Source organism: Rhinoderma darwinii, chromosome 1 (assembly GCF_050947455.1).
Source record: "Rhinoderma darwinii isolate aRhiDar2 chromosome 1, aRhiDar2.hap1, whole genome shotgun sequence".
Taxonomy (NCBI): domain Eukaryota; kingdom Metazoa; phylum Chordata; class Amphibia; order Anura; family Rhinodermatidae; genus Rhinoderma; species Rhinoderma darwinii.
Window position 1 is genome coordinate 231,386,673 of NC_134687.1, and position 26,391 is coordinate 231,413,063.

General features: G+C 44.0%; 1 protein-coding gene across 3 annotated transcripts in view; it reads left to right on the forward strand.

Annotated features, from left to right (window-relative positions):
- Positions 1-269: 269 nt before the first annotated feature.
- The window catches only part of TEX15 (testis expressed 15, meiosis and synapsis associated), a 190,083-nt gene continuing 163,961 nt past the window's right edge, over positions 270-26,391 (forward strand). Inside the window, exon 1 of one of the 3 annotated variants that reach the window (XM_075862214.1) lies at positions 270-355. The gene's annotated coding sequence lies outside the window, so the exon portion shown is untranslated. Of the gene's footprint in view, positions 356-786; positions 1,012-26,391 lie in introns of those variants that run through there. The other 2 variants (XM_075862204.1, XM_075862223.1) reach the window with 2 other exon arrangements.

Below are 26,391 nucleotides of genomic sequence, written 5' to 3' on the forward strand. Positions count from 1 at the left end.
TTATTCTGGTCTGGAGTCCCTCATTGACTGGCTGCTCGAACGTGGGAAAATAATATAGTGAAATGACAGACGAGTCCATTCTAGTAACAAGGATGACGGGGACCAGGGAGTCTCCTCATATCGGAGAAGGGACCACACTCGACCATGGAGGATTTACGCCACTGGCACCCGCCGTCAGAATGAACCTCACCTCACCTCCCTGCATGAAATGGCGCGTAATTGAAGGCGAGATGATAGATTCGGGACACAGGTACTCACGCTCCCCGCAGCGCTGACAGGCACATAAGACAGTTTGTAGACCTGACAGTGACCCGCTATGCAGGGTGGGACCGGCGCTAGTCCGGCGGCGCTTCAGGTACCCGTTATATGATTACCTTGGTTTACTGAACAGCCAAGTAGCGAGCGAGCGAGCAGCCAGCTTGTAGTATAGGGCGGTCTGCTAGCATTATGATCGCTCACAACCCCCACGGATCCTGCGCCCTCCGTATCTCAGTCTTGTCTTTCACACATTAGATCTCAGTAATATGTGATTAATGAAGGAAATGCGCGGAAACTAGAGCACAGGGAAATGATACTCGTTTTTCTCCTTTATTGACATTACACCTTCTTGTTGTTGTAGCTGCTGCTTGGATAAGAATCGACCCTTTATTTTGGCGGCCACATGAGGTGTGAGTAAAAATTATGTGTGAAAGTGGTCTATAGGGGAGGTGTGGCCCGTACGACAGTTCAGAGTAATCTTCCTTGCGCTCCTCTCGTGTGGGTGCGGTTTACGTTGTAGGCGTGGTCGTTGGTGTTGATGCACGAAACTACCAATCATCTTACGTTTTCCTCTGGTCTCTGGTAGACTTGATATTTTAATGCACGGAGCTACCAATCATCTGACTTGTTTCTAATGTAGGCGTGGTCTTTGGTGCTGTGGACGCGCGGAGTCTCCAAGTTTTTCTGAGACGTCAGATGTATTGCCGGTGGTGCTGTCCTTGAGATCTGGTGTCAGTTACTAGGGAGTCGCAGGTGAGTGATCGCCTAACATATGACAACATCTAAGTTACCTGATTTTTTCAGATCTAATTGCCTCTGCCCATTGGCATCAGGTTATTGTTTACAGATCTAGACAATTGAGACTATGGATTGTTGACAGATTGTACCAAAAAATGTCTATTGCCAACGACATTTTGGCCTTAGAACAATTTTTTTAGATTTCCCTCTTTGCATCCCGACGCTCATAACTTTTTTATTTTTTGTACGACGTAGTTGTATGAGACTTTGTTTTTTGCGGGACGAGTTGTACTTTATGTAGGTGCCACTTTTTGGTACAAATACATTATCGTTTAATTTATATGATTTTTTATTTTGGCGAAAATGTAGAAAAAAAGCAGTTCCCTTGCAGTTTTAATATTTTTTTTTACACCATACACCGATCATCATAGGTAATGTTATAAATTTGTTGTTCAGGTTGTTACGGTCGTGGCGATACCAAATATGTCTATATTATTTCATGTTTTGGGACTTATATTTTAAAAAGTTTATTTATTGTAAAAAATGTGTATTTCTGTGTATTTTTTTTACTTTTCTTATTTAAAATTCTTTTTTTTTTACATAAACTTAACTTTTTTTAAAATCCCATAAAGGGATTTTGATTTTGTAACTGTAATGTACTGGCATAGATCTATATGCCAGTACATTAGCCTGTGTACTGATTGTACACAGGCAGTTGTTAGGGCGCACCTCAGTATGCCCTAACAACAGGAAATATGTTCAGACAGCTCTGGGGTCCTTCAACGGACCCTGGGCTGTCTGGCCATACAAGTTATGGGCTTTGATCACGTCACAGGGATTTTCTGTGACGCGATCAAAGGGCAGTCCCCCCTCCTCTTATTTACTTTGAACGCCGCGATCAGTGAGAAGAGGTTTCTGTGCGGCGTTAGAGCGGGCTGTGGCTTTGTATTACAGAAGTTACCCCGATCGCACGTGGACACTGGCTGTCACACAGGATGAGAATGCTGGTCCTAATGCGCGAAGTACCTGCCGCTCAGGACGAGCATTGTCGCTCTGGGTCGGCGACCAGTTAATGTTACTGTGGATTGTTTTTGTTAATATTTGATAATTAAATAGTTTTTGAACTTTTGTATTTTTTTCTCTGGTGATGTCACTGACGTCTATAGAGAATTCCATGGTGTAATAAGGATTTTATAATGCATTTAGCTTAGTCTGTGTATCTTCTATACAGAATTATTCTGAAGTCTTAATACAAGGAAAAATGGTTATTTATTCTACATCACTGATTCCCATGGTTATTCTATGGGGGAACTCCCAGAGACCCCTACTCTCATTCCTAGATGCATAGAGGAGCAGAAATAAAACATTCTCTCATTCCGGCTGAAATTGTTGACGGCTTTCCCAAGCATCTTTGAGCAGACTGAAATCTGTTTGCCATCTCTACTGTAAGGCTAGGTTCACACACTAAAGTAAAAACGGCTGTATAATTCGCTTGATGCTTAAAAAATGTTTGAATATCAAAGGCTGTTTTCCCTTGAAAACAGCTCCGTATTTTGAGCCGTTTTTGTTAGCCTGTGTGAACATACCCTAAAAGTGACAGTTCTTGCTGCTGTTGTTTTCTTGGGAACCGTCAATGTTTCCAAGGGAACACTGCCCGACACGATTGGCATTTCTTTTGATTATTTGGCATTGCTGTGTGTGCAATCATGATTTAGAATTCATATTGTTCCTGGTACATTCTGACCTTCATATACCCCACAAGTAAAAAACACGTGGCTGCAGGGGTCACTCCATATGATCACAGGGACCAATCCTGAAAACGATGAGGCTGACTATTCCCTATGTATTGAAACGTGAATCATCCTGTAGATTGTTCCTGTTGTGATATTACATGTAGTTGTGAGATTGATCATCTCCTATGGATATGTGTATTCAGTTTTTACAACATACACGTGTGTTTGTTAGAAGTCGAGAGCATTATGCTCTTCCCATGTTTGTGTAATAAAGTCACAATACCTTACGGCTCATTCACACAAGGTGGTGCAAATATGGTGTTCACAGATGCACAAATGACACCAATTGAGCTCTGTATGGCTTCAGCATGCATTCCCAAAACAAAAATCAGTCCTTCCTGTCCGCACTTGCAGTAGAAAATACAGCATTGACAAATATGAATTATACTTTTTGTCATGTTTTTTTTTTTGCATGAGATGTGGGTTGTCGTCTGATTTGACGCAGATTTAGTTGCGAAATCTGCACAAAAATCTGTGTCAAATCCAACATGTGTGAACAGGGCCTTTCCATGTAGTAAACTCAATGGGGAAGCTTTATCAAAACTAGTGTAAAGGACAAGTGGAGTAGTTTGTTGATGGCAACCAATAAGATTTCACCTCTCATTTTTCTGAAATCGTTTAGAAAATGAAATCAGCAGCTTGATTGGTTGCCATGGGCAACTACTCCACTTATCCTTTGCACCACTTTCAATGTATGTCCCTTTATGTTTAGTATATCTTTGAGGAGGATAACCTATGGTCTTTAGATTTGGAAAACGAGATTTGTCCTTTTGAAGTTGAAAAGCAGAAATACAGAAGATTCCATAGAGGGGAAAAGATAAAACTTCTCAAACAAAAACTTTTTTTCTTATCTTTCTCCCTTCTCTGTGATAATTTTTAGTAAAAAGGAAGAAAAAGCTCACTGTGAAGTAATAAATGGAAACAAGCCCATTGTGTTGAAATTAGGTTGTTAAAAAATGTGTTAATAAATAGATATCACACAGATTCTCTCATCAGTTTTATTAATTTGCTAATACAATTGAAAAACATGAATAAAAAAATGTGCCTTTAATTTTGGGTCTTCCTTTGTACAATTTTACCAGTATACAATAACAACCGTCTGTGGATGAGTTAGTCTAGGTAAATTTGTGGTCTATGTTCCATCTACATCATTTTTCCCAAAAATTACATCCGATCCTAGAGAAAAAGGTTTCCTACTTTCCTTAGATTGGCTGCAAATGCAGTTGTATAAACTCACCTTCAGGGTCCATTCAGAAGTTTCATTGTGGCTAACACTGCATCGAGAAGGATCTGGGTGTACTTGTAGATCATAAACTAAATAACAGCATGCAATGTCAATCAGCTGCTTCAAAGGCCAGCAAGATATTGTCGTGTATTAAAAGAGGCATGGACTCGCGGGACAGGGAGGTAATATTACCACTTTACAAAGCATTAGTGTAGTCTCATCTAGAATATGCAGTTCAGTTCTGGGCTCCAGTTCATAGAAAGGATGCCCTGGAGTTGGAAAAAATACAAAGAAGAGCAACGGAGCTAATAAGGGGCATGGAGAATCTAAGTTATGAGGAAAGATTAAAAGAACTAAACCTATTTAGCCTTGAAAAAAGACGACTAAGGGGGGACATGATTAACTTATATAAATATATTAATGGCACATACAAAAAATATGGTGAAATCCTGTTCCATGTAAAACCCCCTCAAAAATCAAGGGGGCACTCCCTCCGTCTGGAGAAAAAAAGGTTCAACCTGCAGAGGCGACAAGCCTTCTTTACTGTGAGAACTGTGAATCTATGAAATAGCCTACCGCAGGAGCTGGTCACAGCAGGGACAGTGGATGGCTTTAAAAAAGGCTTAGATAATTTCCTAGAACAAAAAAATATTAGCTCCTATGTGTAGAAATTTTTCCCTTCCCTTTCCCATCCTTTTCTTTGAACTTGATGGACATGTGCCTTTTTTCAACCATACTATGTAACTATGGAAAACCGCATGCATTTTACGGCAATTTGGTGTGTTTTTTATGCGTTTGTGGTAAAAAACACAACCGGATCGAAAAACACGAAATCGCAGTTAAAACGCATGCTGTTATCGGAGGCGGTTTTTACAGCACCTCAATCGCAATGCCTGAATGGACCCTTAGGTTACGTTTACACACCATATCTTACAGGCTGAAACATACAAGGCCGATTTAACCCTTTCCCGTCGCTAATATGCTTATTTTCGACAGGAAAGGGCCATTTAAAAATGGCGGCCGCTAAGAAGCCGATCCATTTAATCCCTTCAGATTCCGTGGTTAGATGTGACCACCAGGATCTTATGGGTTTTTTACTTTCTATTTTGGGCCAGGTACCGACTCCCACGACAAAATCGCGGGAGTCGGTGTGTTCCTATGGCAGCCGAGAGCCTTCTAAACGCTCCCAGGCCTGCTAGAGGAATATTGCTATTGAGCTCTGCCTGTGGCAGGTTTCAATATCAATGCACTGAGTTTGCCATAGACTGCAATACTGTAAGGGTATGTTCACACGCTTTACAAAAAAACGTCTGAAAATATGGAGCTGTTTTTCATCCTTTTTTTAGCAACTCGCGTTTTTCGCTGCGTTTTTTACGGCCGTTTTTGGAGCTGTTTTTATATAGAGGCAATAAAAAACGTCTGAAGAAGTGACATGCACTTTTTTTTTCATGGGCGCCCTGTCGGCACATGAAGTGATCTGTTACTTTGTTTTTTGGGGGTCTTTTTATGCTGTTTTGTTAATTCATCAGCTTATTAATATGCCTCAAACGACATCGACAGCGTATTTCCCATTTGGTAAGCAGTTTGCAGGCGTATTTAAGTGTATTTCCGTGCATAAATCAGCATGTCAATTTCTCTTGCTAATCCATCTCAGAATTGTAGTTGACTAGTTTAATAAACAAAATGCCTTGACTCCTGCGGCCTAAAATCTGCACCTGTTTCCGCATCAAAATGTAAATCCTCATCTAAATCCGAATAAAAAAAACACTCAACTTCAAGTGCGAATTTTACCTGTGGCATTACCTGCATCAAATTCCGCAACGTGTGCATGTAGCCTAAAGGGTTATTCCTAAGACATTTTTCCATAAATGTCTGATAGAGGTGGTTCCCTGGTCTGGAAACCGCACCTATATCAAGAACGCGACCCCCGTTTCGTGAGGTGGCCGCTGGCTGCCGATTACAGACATGGAATAAAGGAGAGGGGGCCTCTTTCTTTTCTGTTCTATTGGAGTTACGGAAAGAGCCTTCTATGCCATGAATGTGATCATGGGAGTCCAAATGCTTAGACCTAACGATCACACAAACGGGCTCTTTCCAGACACAGCACTCTTCAAGGCGCTGTGTATGGTATTGCTTCAATGGATTAGCTGTATTACCTAAAAGTGCACCAAAACAGTTTTGAAAAAAATCCTTCATGCTCGTGAATAGGGCTGGGCAATTATGACCTAAATCAAAATCACGATTAATTAAACATGTAACCCCGATTACGATTATTTGGGCCACGCCCCTTATTTGCATGCTACGCCATTATATTAATATTTATCCCCTGAGCCTGCTATTTTTTTACTACTGTATATAATATACCCCCTGACACTGCCCCTACACAGTATATTGCCCCATTGTTCTCCCCACACAGTATGATGCCCCGATGCTGCCCCCACGCATTATAATGCCCCTATAACTGCCTCCACATAGTATAATGCCCCTGTAGTTGCCCTCCACATAGTATAATGTCCCCATAGCTGCCCCACATGGTATAATGCCCCTATAGCTGCCACCACAGTATAATGCCCCCATAGCTGCCACCACACAGTATAATGCCCCCCATAACTGTACTCCTCACCATAAAATGCCCTCCATAACTGCCTTCCAAAGAGTATAATGCCCCATAGCTTCCCTCCACACAGTATAATGCCCTCCACACAGTATAATGCCCCATAACTGCTCCCCTCACAATATAATACCCCCAACGTCACAAAATTTTAGTGTCAGGTAGTCAGAAAATACTTTATATTGCCATAATTTTTTTTTTTACTGATGTTTGTTCAGTAAATTTTTTATACTTCATTTTTTTTATAAACTTTTATTTTCTTTTTCTTCTCTTCTCCTTTTTTTTTAGTCACAAATTTTGAAATTCAAAGCACAACACACACAACCCCCTGTGTACAAATAAAGTCAGTGTTAGGCGGGATTCACACGACCGGGTCGCGTCCGAGCCCGAGTGCCGTCCAGTAAAATCGGCCATTCTGCCCGGCCGGTTTGCATAAAGTTTTGCATCCGGGCCGGGCAGATCCGGACAGTGACATCAGCGGCAACTCCTGAAGGGGAATCCCCATGTGTTCGGGGATTCCGCTTCAGGAGTTTCCCCTGATGTCACTGCCCAGATATGGACAGAGACATCAAGCGCTCTGTCCAGGAGCGGAATCCCCGAAAACACGGGGATTCCGCTCCTTCAAGGAGCTAAAGTGCGGCTAGCACATAGCAGAGCGGGGAGATACCTCCCTGCTCTGCTATAGTGGCGTCGCTACAGTAGTAGCAGCCGCAGCAGCTGCAGCTGCTAGCGGCGCCATCGAAGGTGTCGCCGGGCCAGGGTGATTTTAACAAGCAGGGGAAGGGAGCCAGCGCAGCGCTCCCTCCACCTGCTGTACACCCCGGCCCTGCCACACAGTGTGCAGCGATGCCATTCGTCATAATGGCATCAACTCCTCCTCACATGCACTCTGCGCTGTGAGGAGGAGGAGATAGAGCGCAAGCCACGGAAAACCCGGCCATCACTCGGAACACATTCCGATGATGGCCGTGTAATACCCGGCCCCATAGACTCCTATGGGAGCCGGGCGGCCGGGGAGCCGGGCGGCCGGGTACCCGGGCGAAGATAGAGCATGTCCTATTTTTTGACGGCCGGATTTCCCGGCCGTCAAAAAATCGGTCGTGTGAATAGCCCCATTAGGGGTCTATTATTCCTAATGCAGCCGGGTGCCGGCCGATTTATGAACGGCCGGCACCCGGCCGGGAAACCCTGCCGTGTGAATGAGGCCTTACACGTGTTCAAGCACTACACCCACCCCCTAATAAAAATGTCCCAATCATCCCAAAGGGTCTATTCAGCAGAGGAGGCATACGCTATCCTGGCGCCTGACACTGATTACGCCAGCGAGGGAGAAGAGCAATTCGCCCCATACATCTTGTCCTCCTCCTCCTCATCATCCGGTGATGAGGAACCCCCGCAAAGGTGACCCAGGACATTAGCTTAGGCAACCCCCCCAGATAAGTGATCTCATGTGGAACCCACCCCCGAGAATTATGAGCCTCAGATCCCTGAATTCATAGACAGCTCAGGAACTAATTAGAGACTGAAGGCCTAACAGAAATAGATTTTTTTAAAGGTTTTCTTCAGTGAGGATTTAGTGCATTTAATGGTGGCCCAGACCAATTTATATACGCAGCAATTTATTACCCAGAACCCCACATCATCATATGCTAGACCCTTCAAGTGGACCCCTGTAGATGCAGCGGAGATGCTCAAATTTTGGGCCTTGTGCTGCATATGGGGCTAGTTAAGAAGCCACAGATCAGGCAATACTGGAGTACACATGTTTTGTACAACACCCCAATTTACCGCATGGCAATGCCCCGGACTCGCTTTGAAGCTATTCTTATATTTTTTGTACATTATAATGATAATGCACAGTGCCCGCCCCCTGATGACCCCACATATGACCACCTATTCAAAATCTGGCCAGTCGTTAATAATTTCTGCATGAAATTTCAAGAAGCGTATACCAGCCAAAAGAACATTGTAATAGACGAGTCCCTTGTACATTTGAAGGATGGGCTAAAATTCCGCCAATACCTGCCCAATAAGAGGGCAAGGTTTGGGATAAAAATGTACAAACTGTGCGAGAGTAGCTCAGGGTACACCTACAGGTTTCGGGTTTATGAAGGGAAGGACTTCAGGATTGAACCCCCACAATGCCCCCCCCTCCCGTCCTGGGAGTTAGTGGGAAAATGGTGTGGGATTTGGTGCACCCACTGCTGGACCAGGGTTATCATCACCTTTACGTGAATAACTTCTACACCAGCATCCCACTATTTACATGCCTCTCCACCAGAAATACTTTTGCACGGTGCGCAAAAACCAGAGAGGCCTCCCTAAAACACTGCTTGGCCAACGTGTCAGAAGGTGTGAGAGCAGGGCATTATGCAGCGAGAACTTGTTGTTCGTCAAGTATAAGGACAAGAGGGTTGTACTTCTCTTGACCAAAATACATGGGAACGGCAGCACCCCTGTCCCTGTACGAGGTACCACCACAGTGACCCACAAGCCAGATTGCATCGTGGGCTATAACAAGTACATGGGAGGGGTTGATCTCTCAGATCCAGTGCTGAAGCCTTATAGTGCCATGAGAAAAATAAGGGTGTGGTACAAAAAGGTGGCCGTGCACATGTTACAGATTACATTGTATAACGCTTACGTGCTATCCAAATGTGCAGGCCGGACAGGGTCATTCCTTAATTTTCAAGAGGATATTATCAAGGTGCTTGTGTTTCAAAACCAGGCAGGGGAGGGCCCAAGCACAGCTGCTGAAAGCGATGGAACCCGTATTGCACCAAAGAAGGGAAGATCCCAAAAAAGGTGCAGAGTGTGTAGCAAAAGGGGCATAAGAAGGGACACCACTTATTAGTGCGACACCTGCTCCGAGAAACCTGGCCTGTGCATAAAGGATTGCTTCAGGGCTTACCACATATCTATGAATCATTAATTTTATTATTTATATACCCTTTTATTATAATCTGATTTGCTTTTCACACATGCCCCCAAATTGAAATTCCAGTAAATACGGCCTAATTGAAATGAATTAAGACAAAAAAACCTGTGGGGACAAAATGCTAATTATACCCTTAGATAAGTTCCTTGAGGGGTGTAGTTTTCTAAATGTGGTCAGTTTTGGGGTGTTTCCACTGTTTTGGTCCCTCAGGGGCTTTGCAAAGAAAAAGCACCCCAAAACAATACCCTATATGTGGTCATAAACGGCTGTTTGAACACACGGCAGGGCTTAGAAGGGAAGGAGTGCTATTTGGCATTCAGATTTTGCTAGATAGATTTGCGGCACCATATCGCATTTGCAAAGCCCCTGAGGGACCAAATTTTACCACTAACTTGAAAGTCCAATGGGTCACAAGAAAACAATCTCAGAATCGCTTGATAAGGAGAAAGCATTCCAAAGTTATTACCACATAAAGTGACACATGTCATTTTTGAAATTAAATGGCCCGGTCCATAAGGCGAAAACAGGCTGTGTCCTTAATAACTGCCAATACGCCTTTTCACGGCGGTCACTAGTGGGCTTTATTCTAGAGCGCCGCCTTTTCACAGAGGCGCTTTAAAATGCGATCGCACTGCAAGCAGAGCTGATATGTCCATACCCCAGCTTTTAGGTTACAGCTGGGGGCTTGGAGACAACATTAGGGGACCTCTGATAGGAGGAGGTGATTGCTGTGAACACCCTATCACAGCGATCACCGCCCGCTGAATGTAAACAGCGGGCTCTCTCCTCCACTCTCCGCCTCTCCACTCAGCTGTGGTTTTGTGAGAGTAGAGACAGAGAACTGTGGAGAGATTAGTTACAAAGTGAAAAACACGTAAAATACATTGTAATAATCCACCCCCTCTTTTTATTAGTTAGTATTGGTTTCTAAAAAAAAATTCTAGTAAATCTCATGAAAAAAATCAATAAAACAAAAAAAAATAATAAAAAAATTTAGTAAAAAAAACCTGTTATTAAGATACGTATTAGAATGGCGCGCAAACTTTACAGCGCAGAGCAAGCTTATGCTATTTTGTGCCCTGATTCAGTCAGTGACACAGGAACCGCTTCAGAAGCGCGAATATGTTATGATGACACTACAAGTACTGCTTCTGGCGCTTCAGCAACAACTCCCTCTATGGAAGATGCCGCGGTTGCCGAAGCCACAGGCGTACATGCGGGAACTAGAAATCCTATAGAACCGCCAATTTTTTGGGATCTTGCAGCAAACTTTATCCTTCAGGTGCCCAAATTTATGTCCAATCCGGGCATAAACATTGTCACCCCTATTTTTTCCCCACACAATTTTGTTTACGGATGAGCTTTTGCAATTAATTGTGGACGAGGCAGTTTTTGACGGGATTGCCTGCATGTGGTTATGCAAAGGTCTGAGTTCCTACAAATGTCCGCGAAATAAAAAAAATAATTTAGGCCTCATTCTGAATATGGGCATTGTACAAAAATCGTCCACCTGTTCTTACTGGGCAGCAAGTCCTATTCATGTAACCCCAGTTTTTTCTTCAGTAATGTACCGGAGCAGGTATGAGGCATTAATCCGTTCCCTCCATTTTAGTAATAATTTAGAAAGCCTGCCAAGAAGTGATCCCGGGTACCATCGCCTTCACAAGCTGAGGCCCTTTATTACGTTGCTAAAAGATTAATTTATTAAATCCTACACTCCTGACATGAACTTGAGTGTGGACGAATCCCTTGTAAATTTTAAGGGGCGATTGTGTTTTAGGCAGTACATACCTTCTAAGAGTTAGCGAGGTATGGCGTAAAACGATATAAAATATGTGAGACTAAGACCGGTTACACATGTAGCTTCAATATATATGAGGGCAGAGACCGTGAAATAAATCCCCCAGGATGCCCACAAAACCTTGGTGTCAGTGGAAAAATAGTCTATGACCTTATGCAGCCGTTCCTTCAAAATGGCTACAGAGTCTACACTGACGATTTTTATTCTAGTATGCCACTTTTCAAAAGTCTTCACGCAGACAAAACAGGGGCCTGTGGGACGGTTTGCAGAAAGCGCAAAATATTGCCACCACAACTCCTCTCAATGCGCCTGGCAAAGGGGGAATCATTTGCCTTCACAAGTGATGATCTTCTTGGACTTAAGTGCCCTCTGTAGATAAGGCCACAGTGCCCTCTGTAGATAAGGCCACAGTGCCCTCTGTAGATAAGGCCACAGTGCCCTCTGTAGATAAGGCCACAGTGCCCTCTGTAGATAAGGCCACAGTGCCCTCTGTAGATAATGCAACACACCCCTAGATAATGCCAGTGTCCTCTTCAGATACTGCCACACACCCACTTGTAGATAATGCCACAGTGCCCTCTGTAGAGGCTGCCACAGTGCCCTCTGTAGAGGCTGCCACAGTGCCCTCTGTAGAGGCTGCCACAGTGCCCTCTGTAGAGGCTTCCACAGTGCCCTCTGTAGAGGCTGCCACAGTGCCCTCTGTAGAGGTTGCCAAAGTGCCCTCTGTAGAGGCTGCCAAAGTGCCCTCTGTAGAGGCTGCCCCAGTGCCCTCTGTAGAGGCTGCCCCAGTGCCCTCTGTAGAGGCTGCCCCAGTGATGACCAGTGATGCTCTGCTCGGGACTCCGGCTCTGGGGAAGCCCCAGACATCGCTGTTCATATGTGTACAGCGATGTCAGGGAATTCCACAGAGTCCAGGAGCAGAGCCGACACCAGCACTCTGCTCCGCTCTGGGCAAGACCCTGACACACTGTCCATATATGGGCAGCGATGTCAGGGAATTCCACAGAGTCCCGGAGCAGAGCCTGTACTAGCGCTCTGCCCGGGAATCCGGCTCTGGGGAAGCCTCAGACATCGCTGTTCATATGTGGACAGCGATGTCAGGGAATTCCACAGAGTCCCGGAGCAGAGCCGACACGAGCACTCTGCTCGGGACTCCGGCTCTGGGGAAGCCCCAGACATCGCTGTTCATATGTGGACAGCGATGTCAGGGAATTCCACAGAGTCCCGGAGCAGAGCCGACACCAGCGCTCTGCTCGGGACTCCGGCTCTGGGGAAGCCCCAGACATCGCTTTTCATATGTGTACAGCGATGTCAGGGAATTCCATAGAGTCCAGGAGCAGAGCCGACACCAGCTCTCTGCTCCGCTCTGGGCAAGACCCTGACACACTGTCCATATATGGGCAGCGATGTCAGGGAATTCCACAGAGTCCCGGAGTAGAGCCTGTACTAGCGCTCTGCCCGGGACTCCGGCTCTGGGGAAGCCCCAGACATCGCTATTCATATGTGGACAGCGATGTCAGGGAATTCCAGAGTCTCGGAGCAGAGCCGATACTAGCGGCTCTGTGTCCCGCGGGCCGCGTGCTTGAGACCCCTGACCTATAGTATATACCAGCAAATAAAGCCCTGTTTCTGCTGAAAAAAAACCATACCAAATTTATAGGGATACATACGATTCCTACAAAGTGTTAACCAATTAAATAAAGAGATAGTGATACTGCTAATTTTGCTTTGATCATTAACCCCTTAAGGACGCAGCCTAATTTGGACCGTAAAGCGAAATTCACACGAACGTGTGCATTTTGCGCGCTCAAAGAAACGCTGCGTTTTTTGCGCGTTGCAGTTCCGTGTGTCATAAGTGTTTGGTGCGTGGCTGCGTGATTTTCACGCATATGCCATCCTTATGACACGCGGTTTTGAGGTTGAGAAACTGCAATGAATAAGGTGCTTTTATTTTTACCTTAATTTATTTAACTACTGCAGCGCGAATCACGCACGACACACGGAAGTGCTTCCGTGTGCTGTGCGCGATTTTCACGCACCGATTGACTTCAATGGGTGCATGATGCGGGGAAAATGCCCAAGTATAGGACATGTCGTGTGTTTTACGCAGCGGACACACGCTGCGTGAAAATCACAGAATGTCTGAACGGCCCCATTGAGTTACATCGGTCCGTGCGATGCTCGTGATTTTCACGCACGTGAACTACGCTCGTGTAATTAAGGCCTAAGGCTCAGAGCCTATTTTTCAAATCTGACATATTTCACTTTATGCGGTAATAACTTCGGAATGCTAACCTATCTAAGCGATTCTGAGATTTTCTCGTGACACATTGGGCTTTATGTTAGTGGTAAAATTTGGTCGATATATTCAGTGTTTATTTGTGAAAAATTGCAAAGTTTAGAGAATTTTTTTTAAAAATTGCACTTTTCAGAATTTAAATGCATCTGCTTATAAGACAGATTGTAATACTATACAAAATAGTTACTAGTTCACATTTCCCATATGTCTACTATATGTTGGCATCATTTTTTGAACATTCTTTTTTTTTTCTAGGACGTTACAAGGCTTAGAACATAAGCAGCAATTTCTCATATTTTGAATAAGTTCTAGCTCAGTTGTGAAGTTACTTTGAGGGGCCTATATATTATAAACCCCCATAAAACACCCCATTTTAGAAACTAGACCCCTCAAAGTATTCAAAACAGCATTTAGAAAGTTTATTAACCCTTTAGGTGTTTCACAGGAATTTACAGAAAAGTAGATGGGAAATTTACAAATTTCATATTTTTGTCAAAAAATCTTTTTTATTCAATTTTTTTCTGTAAAACAGAAGGTTTTACCAGAGAAACGCAACTCAATACTTATTGCCCAGATTCTGCAGTTTTTAGAAATATCCCACATGTGGCCCTAGTGTGGTAATGGACTGAAGCACAGGCCTCCGAAGCAAAGGAGCACCTAGCAGATTTTGAGGCCTCCTTTTTCTTACGCACCATGTCTGGTATGAAGAGGTCTTGTGGTGCCAAAATAGTGTAAACCCCCCAAAAGTGACCCTATTTGGCAAACTACACCCCTCAAGGAACTCATCGAGGGGTATAGTGGGCATTTAGATCCCACAGGTTTTTTGCTGCAATTTGTGGAATTAGGCTGTGCAATTGAAAATCAAATTTTTCCAATAAAACGTACAAAAGGAGAAAAAGCACCCCAACATTTGGAAAGCAATTTCTCCCGATTACGTCGATGCCCCACGTGTGGTCATACACTACAGGTTGGACAAACAGCAGGGCTCCATGTAGATTTTGCTGGATTGGTTTCTGGGAGCCATGTCGCATTTGCAGAGCTTCTGAGGTACCTGTACAGGGGAAACCCCTTAAAAGTGACCCTATTTGGGAAACTAGACCCCTTGAGGAATTCATTGTAGTTTTCTTGGGGTGCATGCGACTTTTTGATCAGTTTTTATTCTATTTTTAAGAGGCGTGGTGACTAAAAAACATCAATTCTACTATTGTTTTTTATCCCTTTTTTTTTTTTTACAGCGTTCACCGTGCGCTATAAATGACATATTCACTTTATTCTGCGTGGCGATACGATTACGGCGATACCATATGTTTATAGTTTTTTTTTATGTCTTATGGCGTTTGCACAATAAAATACTTTTTATAAAAAATTATTTACTTTTTGTGTTTCCTTATTCTAAGAGCGATAACTTTTTAATTTTTCCATCAAGAAAGCCGTGCGAGGACTTAATTTTTTGCGTAACGAACTGTAGTTTCAATCAGTACCATTTTTAGGTACATGCGACTTTTGATCTCTTTGTATTCCATTTTTTGGGAGATGAAGTGACCAAACAATTGTGATTCTGGTACGGTTTATTATTATTTTCTTTTATGGCGTTCACCGTGCAGGATAAATAAAGAAATAATTTTGTAGTTCAGGCCGTTACGGACGCGGCGATACCAATTATGTATAGTTTATTTGTTTATTTATCTATTTTTTTATTAATAATAAAGGACTGATAAGGGAAAAAGGGGGATTTTTATTACTTTTAAAACTTTTATTTTCTTAATTTTCCACAACTTTTTTTTACACTTTTTTACTTTGTCCCACTAGGGGACTTGAGGGCAGGAGGCCCTGATCGCTATTCTAATACACTGCACTACATGCGTAGTGCCACGTATTAGAGCTGTCAGCTACTTGCTGACAGCAAGCATAGTTGGTCCTGACTGTGTCAGGACCCACTAGGCTTCCGTAGATGGCATATTAGGCCATTATTAGGCCTCCGGTTGCCATAGGCAGCATCGCCGGCTGCTATCATGTAGCGGGCCGTCAATGGTGGTTTAACCCCGAAGAAGCTGCGATTGCTATTGAACGCGGCTTCTGAAGGATTAATCAGCGGGGACACAGCGATCGGTCCCCGCTGTACGAGCTGCGGGAACTGCTGTACAAGACAGCAGCTGTCACAGTTCCTGTATGTGTCGGGAGGACAGCCGAAATGGCCGATCCTCCCGTAACGCACTATTCCGTCATGGAGCGCGAACGCTATGGTTACCATGACGGAATAGTACGTCACTAAGCGCAAACGGGTGAAGGCCCAGAATGCATACAGGGGAAGGTTTTAAAAAAGATGTATTTTGTGATGATGCACTCATATTGTGTGCTGTCTGTGGTTTTGGACTAGATGCGTGAAAACGCACCAATATAGGACATGCAGTAGGTTTCACGCAACGGACACTCGCTGCGTGAAAAACAGCGCATGTGTGAATGGCCCCATTGAAATCAATGGGTCCGTGTGCTGTGCGATGTTTCAACGCACAGCACACGGGCGAGAATCACGCTCGTCTGATTGAGCCCTTACGGTGGATAACTCCTATAGAAGCATCACCATATTTAACTGTCTCTCCACCAGAAGTGCGGCAGCATGTGGCACTGTGCGCAAAAACCAGAGAGGCCTCTCTAAAACTCTGATTGGCTAAAAGGGAGAAAGCATGGCGCAAAACAGCGAGAACATGTTGGTCAAGTATAAGGACAAGGGATGTCCTTATGTTGACCACAATACACGGTAACGGCAGCACCCCTGTCCAAGGTAGCACTACATCGACCCCCAAGCCAGATTGCATCCTAGGCTACAATAAGTACATGAAGCCGTACAGTGCTATGAGGAAAACAAAGGTGTGGTAAAAAAGCTGGCCATGCACATGGTACAGATGGCATTGTATAACGCTTACGTGCTATCCCAATGTGTAGGCCAGACAGGGACATTCCTTCATTTTCAAGAGGTGGTCATCAAGGCCCTTCTATTTGGGAACCAGGAAGGGGAGATCCCCAGAACTTTTAGAAGTGATTGTCCACGTATTGTACCAGGGCAATGCTTTTCCAGTGAAATCCACTGGTAAATAGGGAAGGACCCAAAAAAGCTGCAAAGTGTGTTACAAAAGGGGGAGAAGAAGAGATACTATTTATCCGTGTGACACCTTGTTTGACAAACCTGGCCTGTGCATAATGGATTGCTTTGAAGTATATCAAACATCCATGGATTATTAATTGTATCATTCAATGATCCCATTATTATTTCAAAGCGTCATGGCGCCCGCAAAACACTTCAGCAAAATCCTTGCTCCAAAAGCCAAATGGCGCTCCTGCATTTTCATAGCCTAATTCTAATAATTTCTGCAAAATAATCCGTGGGGTCAAAATGCTCACTATACCCCTAGATAAATTCCTTAAGGTAGTCTCCCAAATGGAGTCACTTTTAGGGAGTTTCCACTGTTTTGACCCTTAACCCCTTCCCGACATTTGCCGTATGGGTACGCCATGGAAAGCTATGACTTCCCGCAAATTGCCGTATCCATACGCCAAATGTTTGGCACCGGCTCAGAAGCTGAGCCGGTGCCATCATCGCCAGATCTCAGCGGTATCTTACAGCTGACATCTGGCTGTAATGGCGGGGACCGAAATTAGCTTTGATCCCCGCCATTAACCCTTAAGTGCAGCATTCAAACGCGAGTGCTGCACTTAAGCTGTTTGCAGCTCATCGGAACCCCAGCAATGAAATTGCCAAGGTTCCGGTGGCTGCAATGGCAACCAGAAGCCTAATACTGGCCTCCCGGTCTGCCTAGCATGGAAGCCGGTCAAGATCCGCCCGGCGGCGGAGCCTAATCGGCTTCCGCAGCCGCCGGCAGGACGGCACCGGCTCAGGAGCTGATCCGGCGTCATCAGCGGTGGTAGTCAGCTCTATTTACAGCTGACATCCACCTGTAATGGCAGGAACTGGAGCTAGCTCCGATCCCTGCCATTAACCCCTTCGATGCAGAAAATGATTGCTGCATCTTAGCGGTTGCTAGCAGATCGCCAGCCCTGACAGGCAATCAGGACTGGCGACTGCTGCTATGGCAACAGGAGACACAATGGCCTCCTGCTCTGCCATTACGGAAGCCGATTAGGCCGGGAGGCGAAGCCTAATCGGCTTGCTGTCAGTGAACAACTGACAGATCTAATATATTGCACTACGTAGGTAGTGCAATGTATTAGAAAAAAAACATCAGACAGTTGGAACTTCAAGTCCCCTAGTGGGACTTGAGAAAAAGTGTAAAAAAAGTGAAAAAAAATAAATGTTTGAAAACAATAAAAGTTTCAAGTAATAAAATAAAACCCAATCGCCCTTTTTCTCTTATCAAGTCATTTATTATTGAAAAAAAATAATAAACCATACGTATTTGGTATCGTAACGACCTGAGGTATCAAAATATTATATTATTTATTGCACGCGGTGAACAGCGTAAGAAAAACCCCGTAAAAAATTATACCAGAGTTTCTGTTTTTTGGTCACTTTGCCCTACAAATATTGGAATAAAAAGTGATCAAAAAGTCGCACGTATCCAAAAATGGTACCTATTAAAACTATAGCTTGTCTGGCAAAAAACAAGCCCTCATACAGCTCCGTTCTCACAACTTGGCGACAGAAAAATTACATTATTTTAATTTTATTGTGCAAAAAGTTGTAAAACATAAAAAAGTTCTATAAATTAGGTATCGCCGGAATCGTACTGACCCACAGAATAAAGTTAACATGTAATTTATAGGGCATGGTGAATGCTGTATAAAAAAAACGAAAAAAGCTATGCCAGAATTGCGTTTTTTTGTTTACCTGGCCTCCCAAAAAATAGGATAAAAGGTGATCAAAAAGTCGTATGTACCCCAAAATGGTACCAATAATAACTACAGCTCGTCCCGCAAAAAAACAGCCCTCATACCACTACGTCTATGAAAAAATAAAATTAGTTATGGCTCCAATAAGTCAGGAAATAAAAAATATGCAGTTGTGCCGGCCCGAGGGTAACATTTCTTCTGTTTCAAGAGGCGATTTATCAAGGACCTAAAATTAGGGAACCAGAAAGGGTAGTGCCCGTATTATACCAGGACAACACTTTCCCAGCAAAATTCCCCAAACTGCAATGGTGCAGAGTGTAGACCAAAGGGGGCATAAGAAAGGATGACATATATCATTGCGACACCGGCCTGTGCAGAAAGGATTGCTTCACAGCGTAACACACATCTATGGATCATTTTATTGTTTTTTTACCCCATTATTATACCACCTAACTATGCCCCTGATGTACTCTGCCTAGCTTACATGTACGCCCACATTATAAATGGAAACACCAGCAATATTCAAACAAATCTACTACCAAGCAAAATCCGCTCTCCAAAAGCCAAATGGCGCTCCCTCCCATCTGAGCCCTACAGTGTGCCCAAACAGCAGTTTCCTTCCACATATTTGGCATCAACATACCCGGGAGAACCCTTTTAACAATTTTTGGGGTGTGTGTCTCCAGTGGCATAATTTGGGCATGACATATTTGCCACTGAAATGGCATATCTAGGGAAAAATATAAATTTTTAATTTGCACCATCCACAGTGCATTCATTTATGGAAAAGACATGTGGGGTGAAAATGCTCACTACACCCCTTAATATATGCCTTGAGGGGTGCAGTTTCCAAATGGGGTCACTTCTCAGGGTTTTTTTTTTATTATTTCAGATCTGAGCCTCTGCAATTGTTAACCAATACTTTGTAAATCACCAAATTAGGCCTCAATTTCGCATGGTACGCTTTCACTCCTGAGCCTGGTCGAATGTCCAGGCAAAAGATTAGGGCTACATGTAGGGTGTTTCTAAAACCGGGAAACACCGCATATTAATTAGAGAGCTGTCTTGTTATGGTGGCACAAGCTGGGCACCCCATATTGGCATATCTATGGAAAAAATCCAATTTTCACTCGGCAACATCGAGTGCACACTAATTTCTAAAAAAAAAACCTGCAGGGTTAACATGCTCACTACACCACTAGGTAAATGCATTGAGGGGTGTAGTTTCCAAAATGGGGTCACTTCTAGGGGGTTTCCACTGTTTTGGTCCCACAAGCCCAAAAACCAATCCAGCAAAATCTGCACTCCAAATGGTGCTCCTTCCCTTCTGAGCCCTGCCGTGTGCCCAAACAGCAGTTTATGACCACATATGGGGTATTGCCGTACTCGGGAGAAATTGCTTTACAAATGTTGGTTTCTTTTTTTCCTTTATTTGCTGAGAAAACAAAAAATTTTGGGCTAAAGCTACGTCTTATTGAAGAAAAGGATTGTTTTTATTTTCACTGCCCAATTCTAATAAATTCTATGAAACATCTATGGGGTGAAAATGATTACTACACCCCTAGATGAATTCCCTCAAGGGGTGTAGTTTCCTAAATGGAGTCACTTTTTGGGCGTCTTCATTGTTTTGTACCCTCAGGGGCTTTGCAAATACGACATGGCCTCCGCAAACCATTCCTGTTAAATGTGTTCTCCAAAAGCCAAATAGCGCTCTTTCCATTCTAAGCCCTGCCGTGTGTCCAAATAGCCGTTTATTAGCACATGTGGGGTACTGTTTTACTCGGGAGAAATTTCTTTACAAATTTTGCAGTGCTTTTTCTCCTTCAGTCCTTGTGGAAATGAGAAAAAATTAGCTAAACCTACATTTTCTTTGAAAAAAATTTAGATTTTTATTTTCAGGGCCTACTTCCAATAATTTCTGCAAAAAACCTGTGGGGTCAAAACGCTCAGAATACCCCTAGATAATTTCCTCAATGGGTGTAGTTTCCAAAATGGGGTCACTTGTGGGGGGTTTCCACTGTTTTTTCCCCTCAGGGGCTTTGTAAATGTGACATGGCCTCCGCAAACCATTCCTGCTAAATGTGAACTCCAAAAGCCAAATGGTGCTTCATCCCTTCTAAGCAATGCCGTGTGTCCAAACAGCCGTTTATTACTACATGTGGGGTATTATTTTACTCGGGAGAAATTGCTTTACAAATTTTGTGGTGCTTTTTCTCCTTTAGTCCTTGTGGAAATGAGAAAAAATATCGCTAAACCTACATTTTGTTTGAAAAAATGTAGATTTTAATCTTCACGGCCTACTTCCAATAATTTCTGTAAAATACCTGTGCGGTCAAAATGCTCACTATACCCCTAGATAATTTCCTTTGAAGTGTGTAGTTTCCCAAATGGGGTCACTTTTGGGGGATTTCCACTGTTTTCGCACCGCAAGACTCCTTCAAACCTGACATGGTGCCTAAAATATATTCTAATAAAAATAAAGCCCCAAATCCACTAGGTGCACCTTTGCTTCTGAGGCCGGTGCTTCAGTCCAGTAGCACGCTACGGCCACATGTGGGATATATCTCCTAAAACGGCAGAACCTGGGCAATAAATATTGAGTTGCATTTCTCTGGTAAAACTTTGTGTTATAAAGAAAATTGGATTAAAAATTAATTTCTGCAAAAAAATATGAAATTTGTAAATTTCACCTCTACTTTGCGTTAATTCCTGTGAAGAGTTTAAAGGGTTAAGAAATTTTCTGAATGCTGTTTTGAATACTTTGAGGGGTGAAGTTTTTAAAATGGGGTGACTTTTTAGGAGTTTCTCATATATAAGGCCCTCAAAGCCACTTCACAACTTAACTGGCCCCTGTAAAAACAGCCTTTTGAAATTTTCTTGAAAATGTGAGAAATTGCTGCTAAAGTTCAAAGCCTTGTAACGTCCTAGAAAAATAAAAGGATGTTAAAAAAACGATGCCAATCTAAAGTAGACATATGGGGGATGTTAGTTAGCAACAATTTTGTGTGTTATAACTGCCTGTCTTACAAGCAGATACATTTAAGTTGAGAAAAATGCTAATTTTTGCAATTTTTCGCAAAATTTTGATGTTTTTCACAATTAAATACTGAACATATCGAGCAAATTTTGCCAGTAACATAAAGTCCAATGTGTCACGAGAAAACAATCTCAGAATCGCTTGTATAGGTAAAAGCATTCCGACGTTATTACCACATAAAGTGAAACATGTCAGATTTGCAAAATGAGGCTCTGTCAGGAAGGTCAAAAGTGTTTAAAGAGGGATGGGGTTAAGGGACTTCGCAAATTCAACATGGCCTCTGCAAACCATTCCAGCTACATTTGAGCACCAAACCAAATGGCGCTCCTTCCCTTCTGAGGCCTGCTGTGTGTCCAAACATCAGCTTATTACCACATGTGGGGTGGTGCCGTACTCAGGAGAAATTGTGCTACAAATAATAATAATGTGGGGGTGCTTTTTCTCCTTTAGTCCTTGTGAAAGTTAAAAAAAAAAATAGCTGAACCTACATTTTATTGGGAATAATGTAGATTTTTATATTCAAGGCCTAATTCCAATAATTTCTGCAAAAAAAACCCCTAGATAAATTCCTTGAGAGGTATAGTTTCTGAAAAGGTGTTCCTTTGGGGGGGGGGGGGGGGTTTATACTGTTTTGGTCCGTCAGGGGCTTTGCAAATGCGACATTGGCCTCTGCAATATTCCAGCTAAATTTTAGCTTCAAAAGCCAAATAGCGCTCCTTCCCTTCTGAGCCCTATAAGGGTATGTTCACACGCAGTGACCAAAAACGTCTGAAAATACAGAGCTGATCCTGATTTTTAGTTTTTTTTTGTGACAACTTGCGTTTTTCGCGGCATATTTTACGGACGTTATTGTAGCTGTTTTCAATGGAGTCAATGAAAACCGGCTCCAAAAACGTCCCAAGAAGTGACATGCACTTCTTTTTCGCGGGCGTATTTTGACAGCGACACGTAAAATAACACCTCGTGGGAACAGAACACCGTAAAACCCATTGAAAGCAATGGGCAGATGTTTATAGGCGTAATGAAGCCGTTTTTTCAGGCGTAATTCGAGGTGTAAAACGTGTGAACATACCCTTATCCTACTTGGGAGAAATTTCTTAACAATTGTTGGGGTGCTTTTTCTCCTTTAGTCCTTGTGGAAATGGAAAAAATCTAAGTTTTATTGGGAAAAATAACAATTTTCATTTTCACGGCCCAATTCTAATAAAATCTATAAAACACCTGTTGGGTTTAAAATGCTCAATACGCCCATAGATAAATTCCTCATGGGGTGTAGTTTCCAAAATTGTTGTTTTTTTTCCTTTGTTTTGGCACCACAAGACCTCTTCAATAAATATTGAGTTGGTAAAACCTTCTGTGTTACAGAAAAAAATCGATTAAAATGTAAATGAAATTTGTCAATTTCACCCTTACATTGATTTGATTCCTGTGAAATGCCTAAAGGGTTAAAAAACCTTCTAAGGCCGGATTCACACGAGCGTGTGCGTTTGCGCGCGCAAAAAAAGTTTTTTAAAGGCACTTGACAGCTGCGTGTGTCAACCCTGTAAGATGCGCGGCTGCGTGCTTTTCGCGCAGCCGCCATCATTATGACACTCTGTTTGGATGTTTGTAAACAGAAAAGCACGTGGTGCTTTTCTGTTTTCATTCATCCATTTCACAGCTGTTGCGCGAATCACGCTTGTCCCACGGAAGTGCTTCCGTGTGGCTTGCGTGATTTTCATACACCCATTGACTTCAATGGGTGCGTGATGCGCGAAATACGCCCAAAGATCGGACATGTTGTGACTTTTGCGCTGCGGACTCACGCAGCGTAAAAATCACGCACCTGTCTGCATGGCCCCATAGACTAATATAGGTCCGTGCGACGCACGTGAAAATTCCGCGCGTTGCACGGACGTATATCCCGTTCATCTGAATAAGCCCTTAGTGATAGAAAGCAGTTTATTTTTTTTACAGCGTACACATCATAAATGATGCAAAAAAATTGTTGTGCAGGTTATTACGGCCGTGCCAATACTGAATGTGTATATTTTATGTATTGAGACTTATTTTAATGTTTATTGTAAAAAAGGTGTATGTGTATTTTTTTTTTTTTAATAAATTCTTTTATTTGTCATTTTGTTATTTTATATCACAAATCGTACAGAATATACACAACATAGTGCGAGAAATGGCAGTGAAAAACATTTAACGGATCACAGTTCAGTTATCGGCCTCACATAAGTACATGGGGTCACCTGAGAGTACCATGTCGCTGAATACAGTTAATTAGGGAATCTCCGACATGCACCCTGAACCCGCAGCCGTGCATGGTATATCCTGAGTGCGCATATGAGCATTAAAAGGAGAAGAGAGATGCAGAGACAGAAAGAAGGAAAGGCAAAATAGTGAGGAAAGAAAGAAAAGGAAAATGGGGGGAGAAAACAAAAAAGAGGGGAGGGGGGGAGCTGGCCTGACATAACGGATCTAGACGGGAATTCACGAGGCCATGATGGTTTTATATTCCTCGGTCGTTTGGAAACGAATCCATTCACGCCATGTTTTTAGGAAGGAGGCATGAGTCCCCTTCATTGATGCCGTGAGGTCCTCCATTCTCATGATCTCCTGGATCTTGCCGAACCACATGCCCACCGTCGGCGGACAGGACTGTCTCCACAGTGCAGGAACACATGCCCTAGCAGCGTTTACCAAGTGTCGAACTACCGAACGTCTATACGAGGGCAGTGGGACCTCGCACAAATGAAGCAGGAAGAAGCCCGGGGATCGCGGGAGAGAATAATCCGTGAACTTTGAGGAAATGCGCCACACCTCGGACCAGAACCCAGTCAGGAGTGGGCAGTCCCAGAAAATATGCATAATTGTACCCACTTGGTCCCCACATCGCCAGTATAATGGCGAGGCCGCCGGGATCATTGCATGCAATCTGGAAGGCACCCTGTACCAACGGGACAATATCTTAAACCCTGCCTCTTGAAATCTACTGGCCATGGAGGACTTATGCGTCATGGTGAACAGGCGTTCTCGTTGTTCAGGGGTGAATGTTTCGCCCAAGTCCCTCTCCCAGCTACTCAAGTACGGAGGTGGCGGCAAATTGGAGGGTGAGATCAAAAACGCATAGATTCTGGACAAAGCATGTCGGATCGTGCCCGTGCCTGTACACAGGAGTTCAAACGCGGAGCAGTCCCGTAGTTGCACTCCAGGATGTTCTAGGGACATCAGGAAATGTCGCAACTGGGTAACATGCCACACCGAGAAAGGGACCGGATCCGACAGCGCTCGTATTTGATCGCTCGTCATCCACCTCCCCTCCTGCTGAAATTGTAGAGCCTGCCCCTTACCCGCCCGCAACCATACTTGAAATGGGCCACTATCCAGTCCCGGTGGAAAGGCAGGGTTGCCTAAAATCGGAAATATCGGGGAGGGGGGCGGCGAGAACTCTGCCCGAGGAAACACCCACACTGCGACTGCTAGGGTGGGGCCGATCGTCGGGTGGGACCGCGCGACCCTGGGAACATGTCTGCCCAGCCACGGCAGGGCCTGCAGTGGGATAGATATGAACGCCTGTTCCATAGACACCCATTCTTTCATCCCGCCGTGCCGAAACCAATCCAAGATTCGTGTCAAGTGGGAGGCGTGATGATAGGAGACAAAGTCCGGAAGTCCAATGCCGCCCTCCCCCTTTACACGAAAGAGCAACGATTGGGCAATACGTGCTGGTTTCCCTGCCCATATGAATTTGTGCACTAGGGACAGTAGGGACTGAAAGAACGGGCGTGGGATATGTATCGGTAGGGCCTGTAGGAGATACAGAATCCGTGGTAAGATGTTCATTTTAAAAATCGCTCTCCTACCGAACCAGGTGAAAGTGCCCGACGTCCAAGTGTCCAGGTCCGCCTTTATACGTTGAAGTAGCAAAGGGAAGTTCACCGCATAAAGGCGAGATAGATCACTGGGAAGCCGGACTCCCAGGTATTTAAGCGAGTCCCTTGCCCACTTGAAAGAAAAGGACTCCGACAGGTCAGCGACCAGAGTCTGTGGTAACGAGATGTTAAGGGCCTCTGACTTCTGGTAGTTTATTTTGAAGTTAGATAATCTCGAGTATCTACTCAGCTCCGCCATCAGGTTGGGCAAGGAAATTCTAGGGGCTGTGAGGAAGAACAGCAGATCATCCGCGTAAGCGGCAACTTTATGGGCTCTGCCGCCCAGGTCCAAGCCTGTAATGTCCGGGTTGGAGCGGATGTGACACAGCAAGGGCTCCAGGCATAAAATAAAGATCAGGGGCGATAGGGGGCAGCCTTGGCGTGTGCCGTTAGTTATCGTGAAGGAGGATGAGAGGTGCCCATTGACCTTGACCTGAGCTGACGGGGAGAAGTAGAGACCAGAGATCCAAAACATCATATGAGTCCCTATTCCTATATGTCGTAAAGTGGCCAACATAAAGTCCCAACTGACCCTGTCGAAAGCCTTTTCCGCGTCCGTTGACAAAAAACAAGTGGGGAGTGACGTGACTGCCGCCTGGTACATTAAATTAATTGCCCGTGTGGTGTTATGTCTCGCTTCTCGTAAGGGCATAAAACCCACTTGGTCAGTATGTATCACGGTTTGAAGGAGCGGAGACAACCGATATGCCAGAATCTTTGCAAAGAGTTTCAAGTCCACATCCAATAGGGAAATAGGACGATAACTCTGGCATAGGGATGGGTCCTTCCCTTCCTTGGGTATAACCGTGATATGTGCCCTCAGCGTATCCCTGGGAATGGACCCCACTTCGGTAAGCGAATTGAAGGCCCGGATAAAGTGGGGTGCGAGCACTTCCGAATAGGTCTTATAATACAGCAGCGTCAGG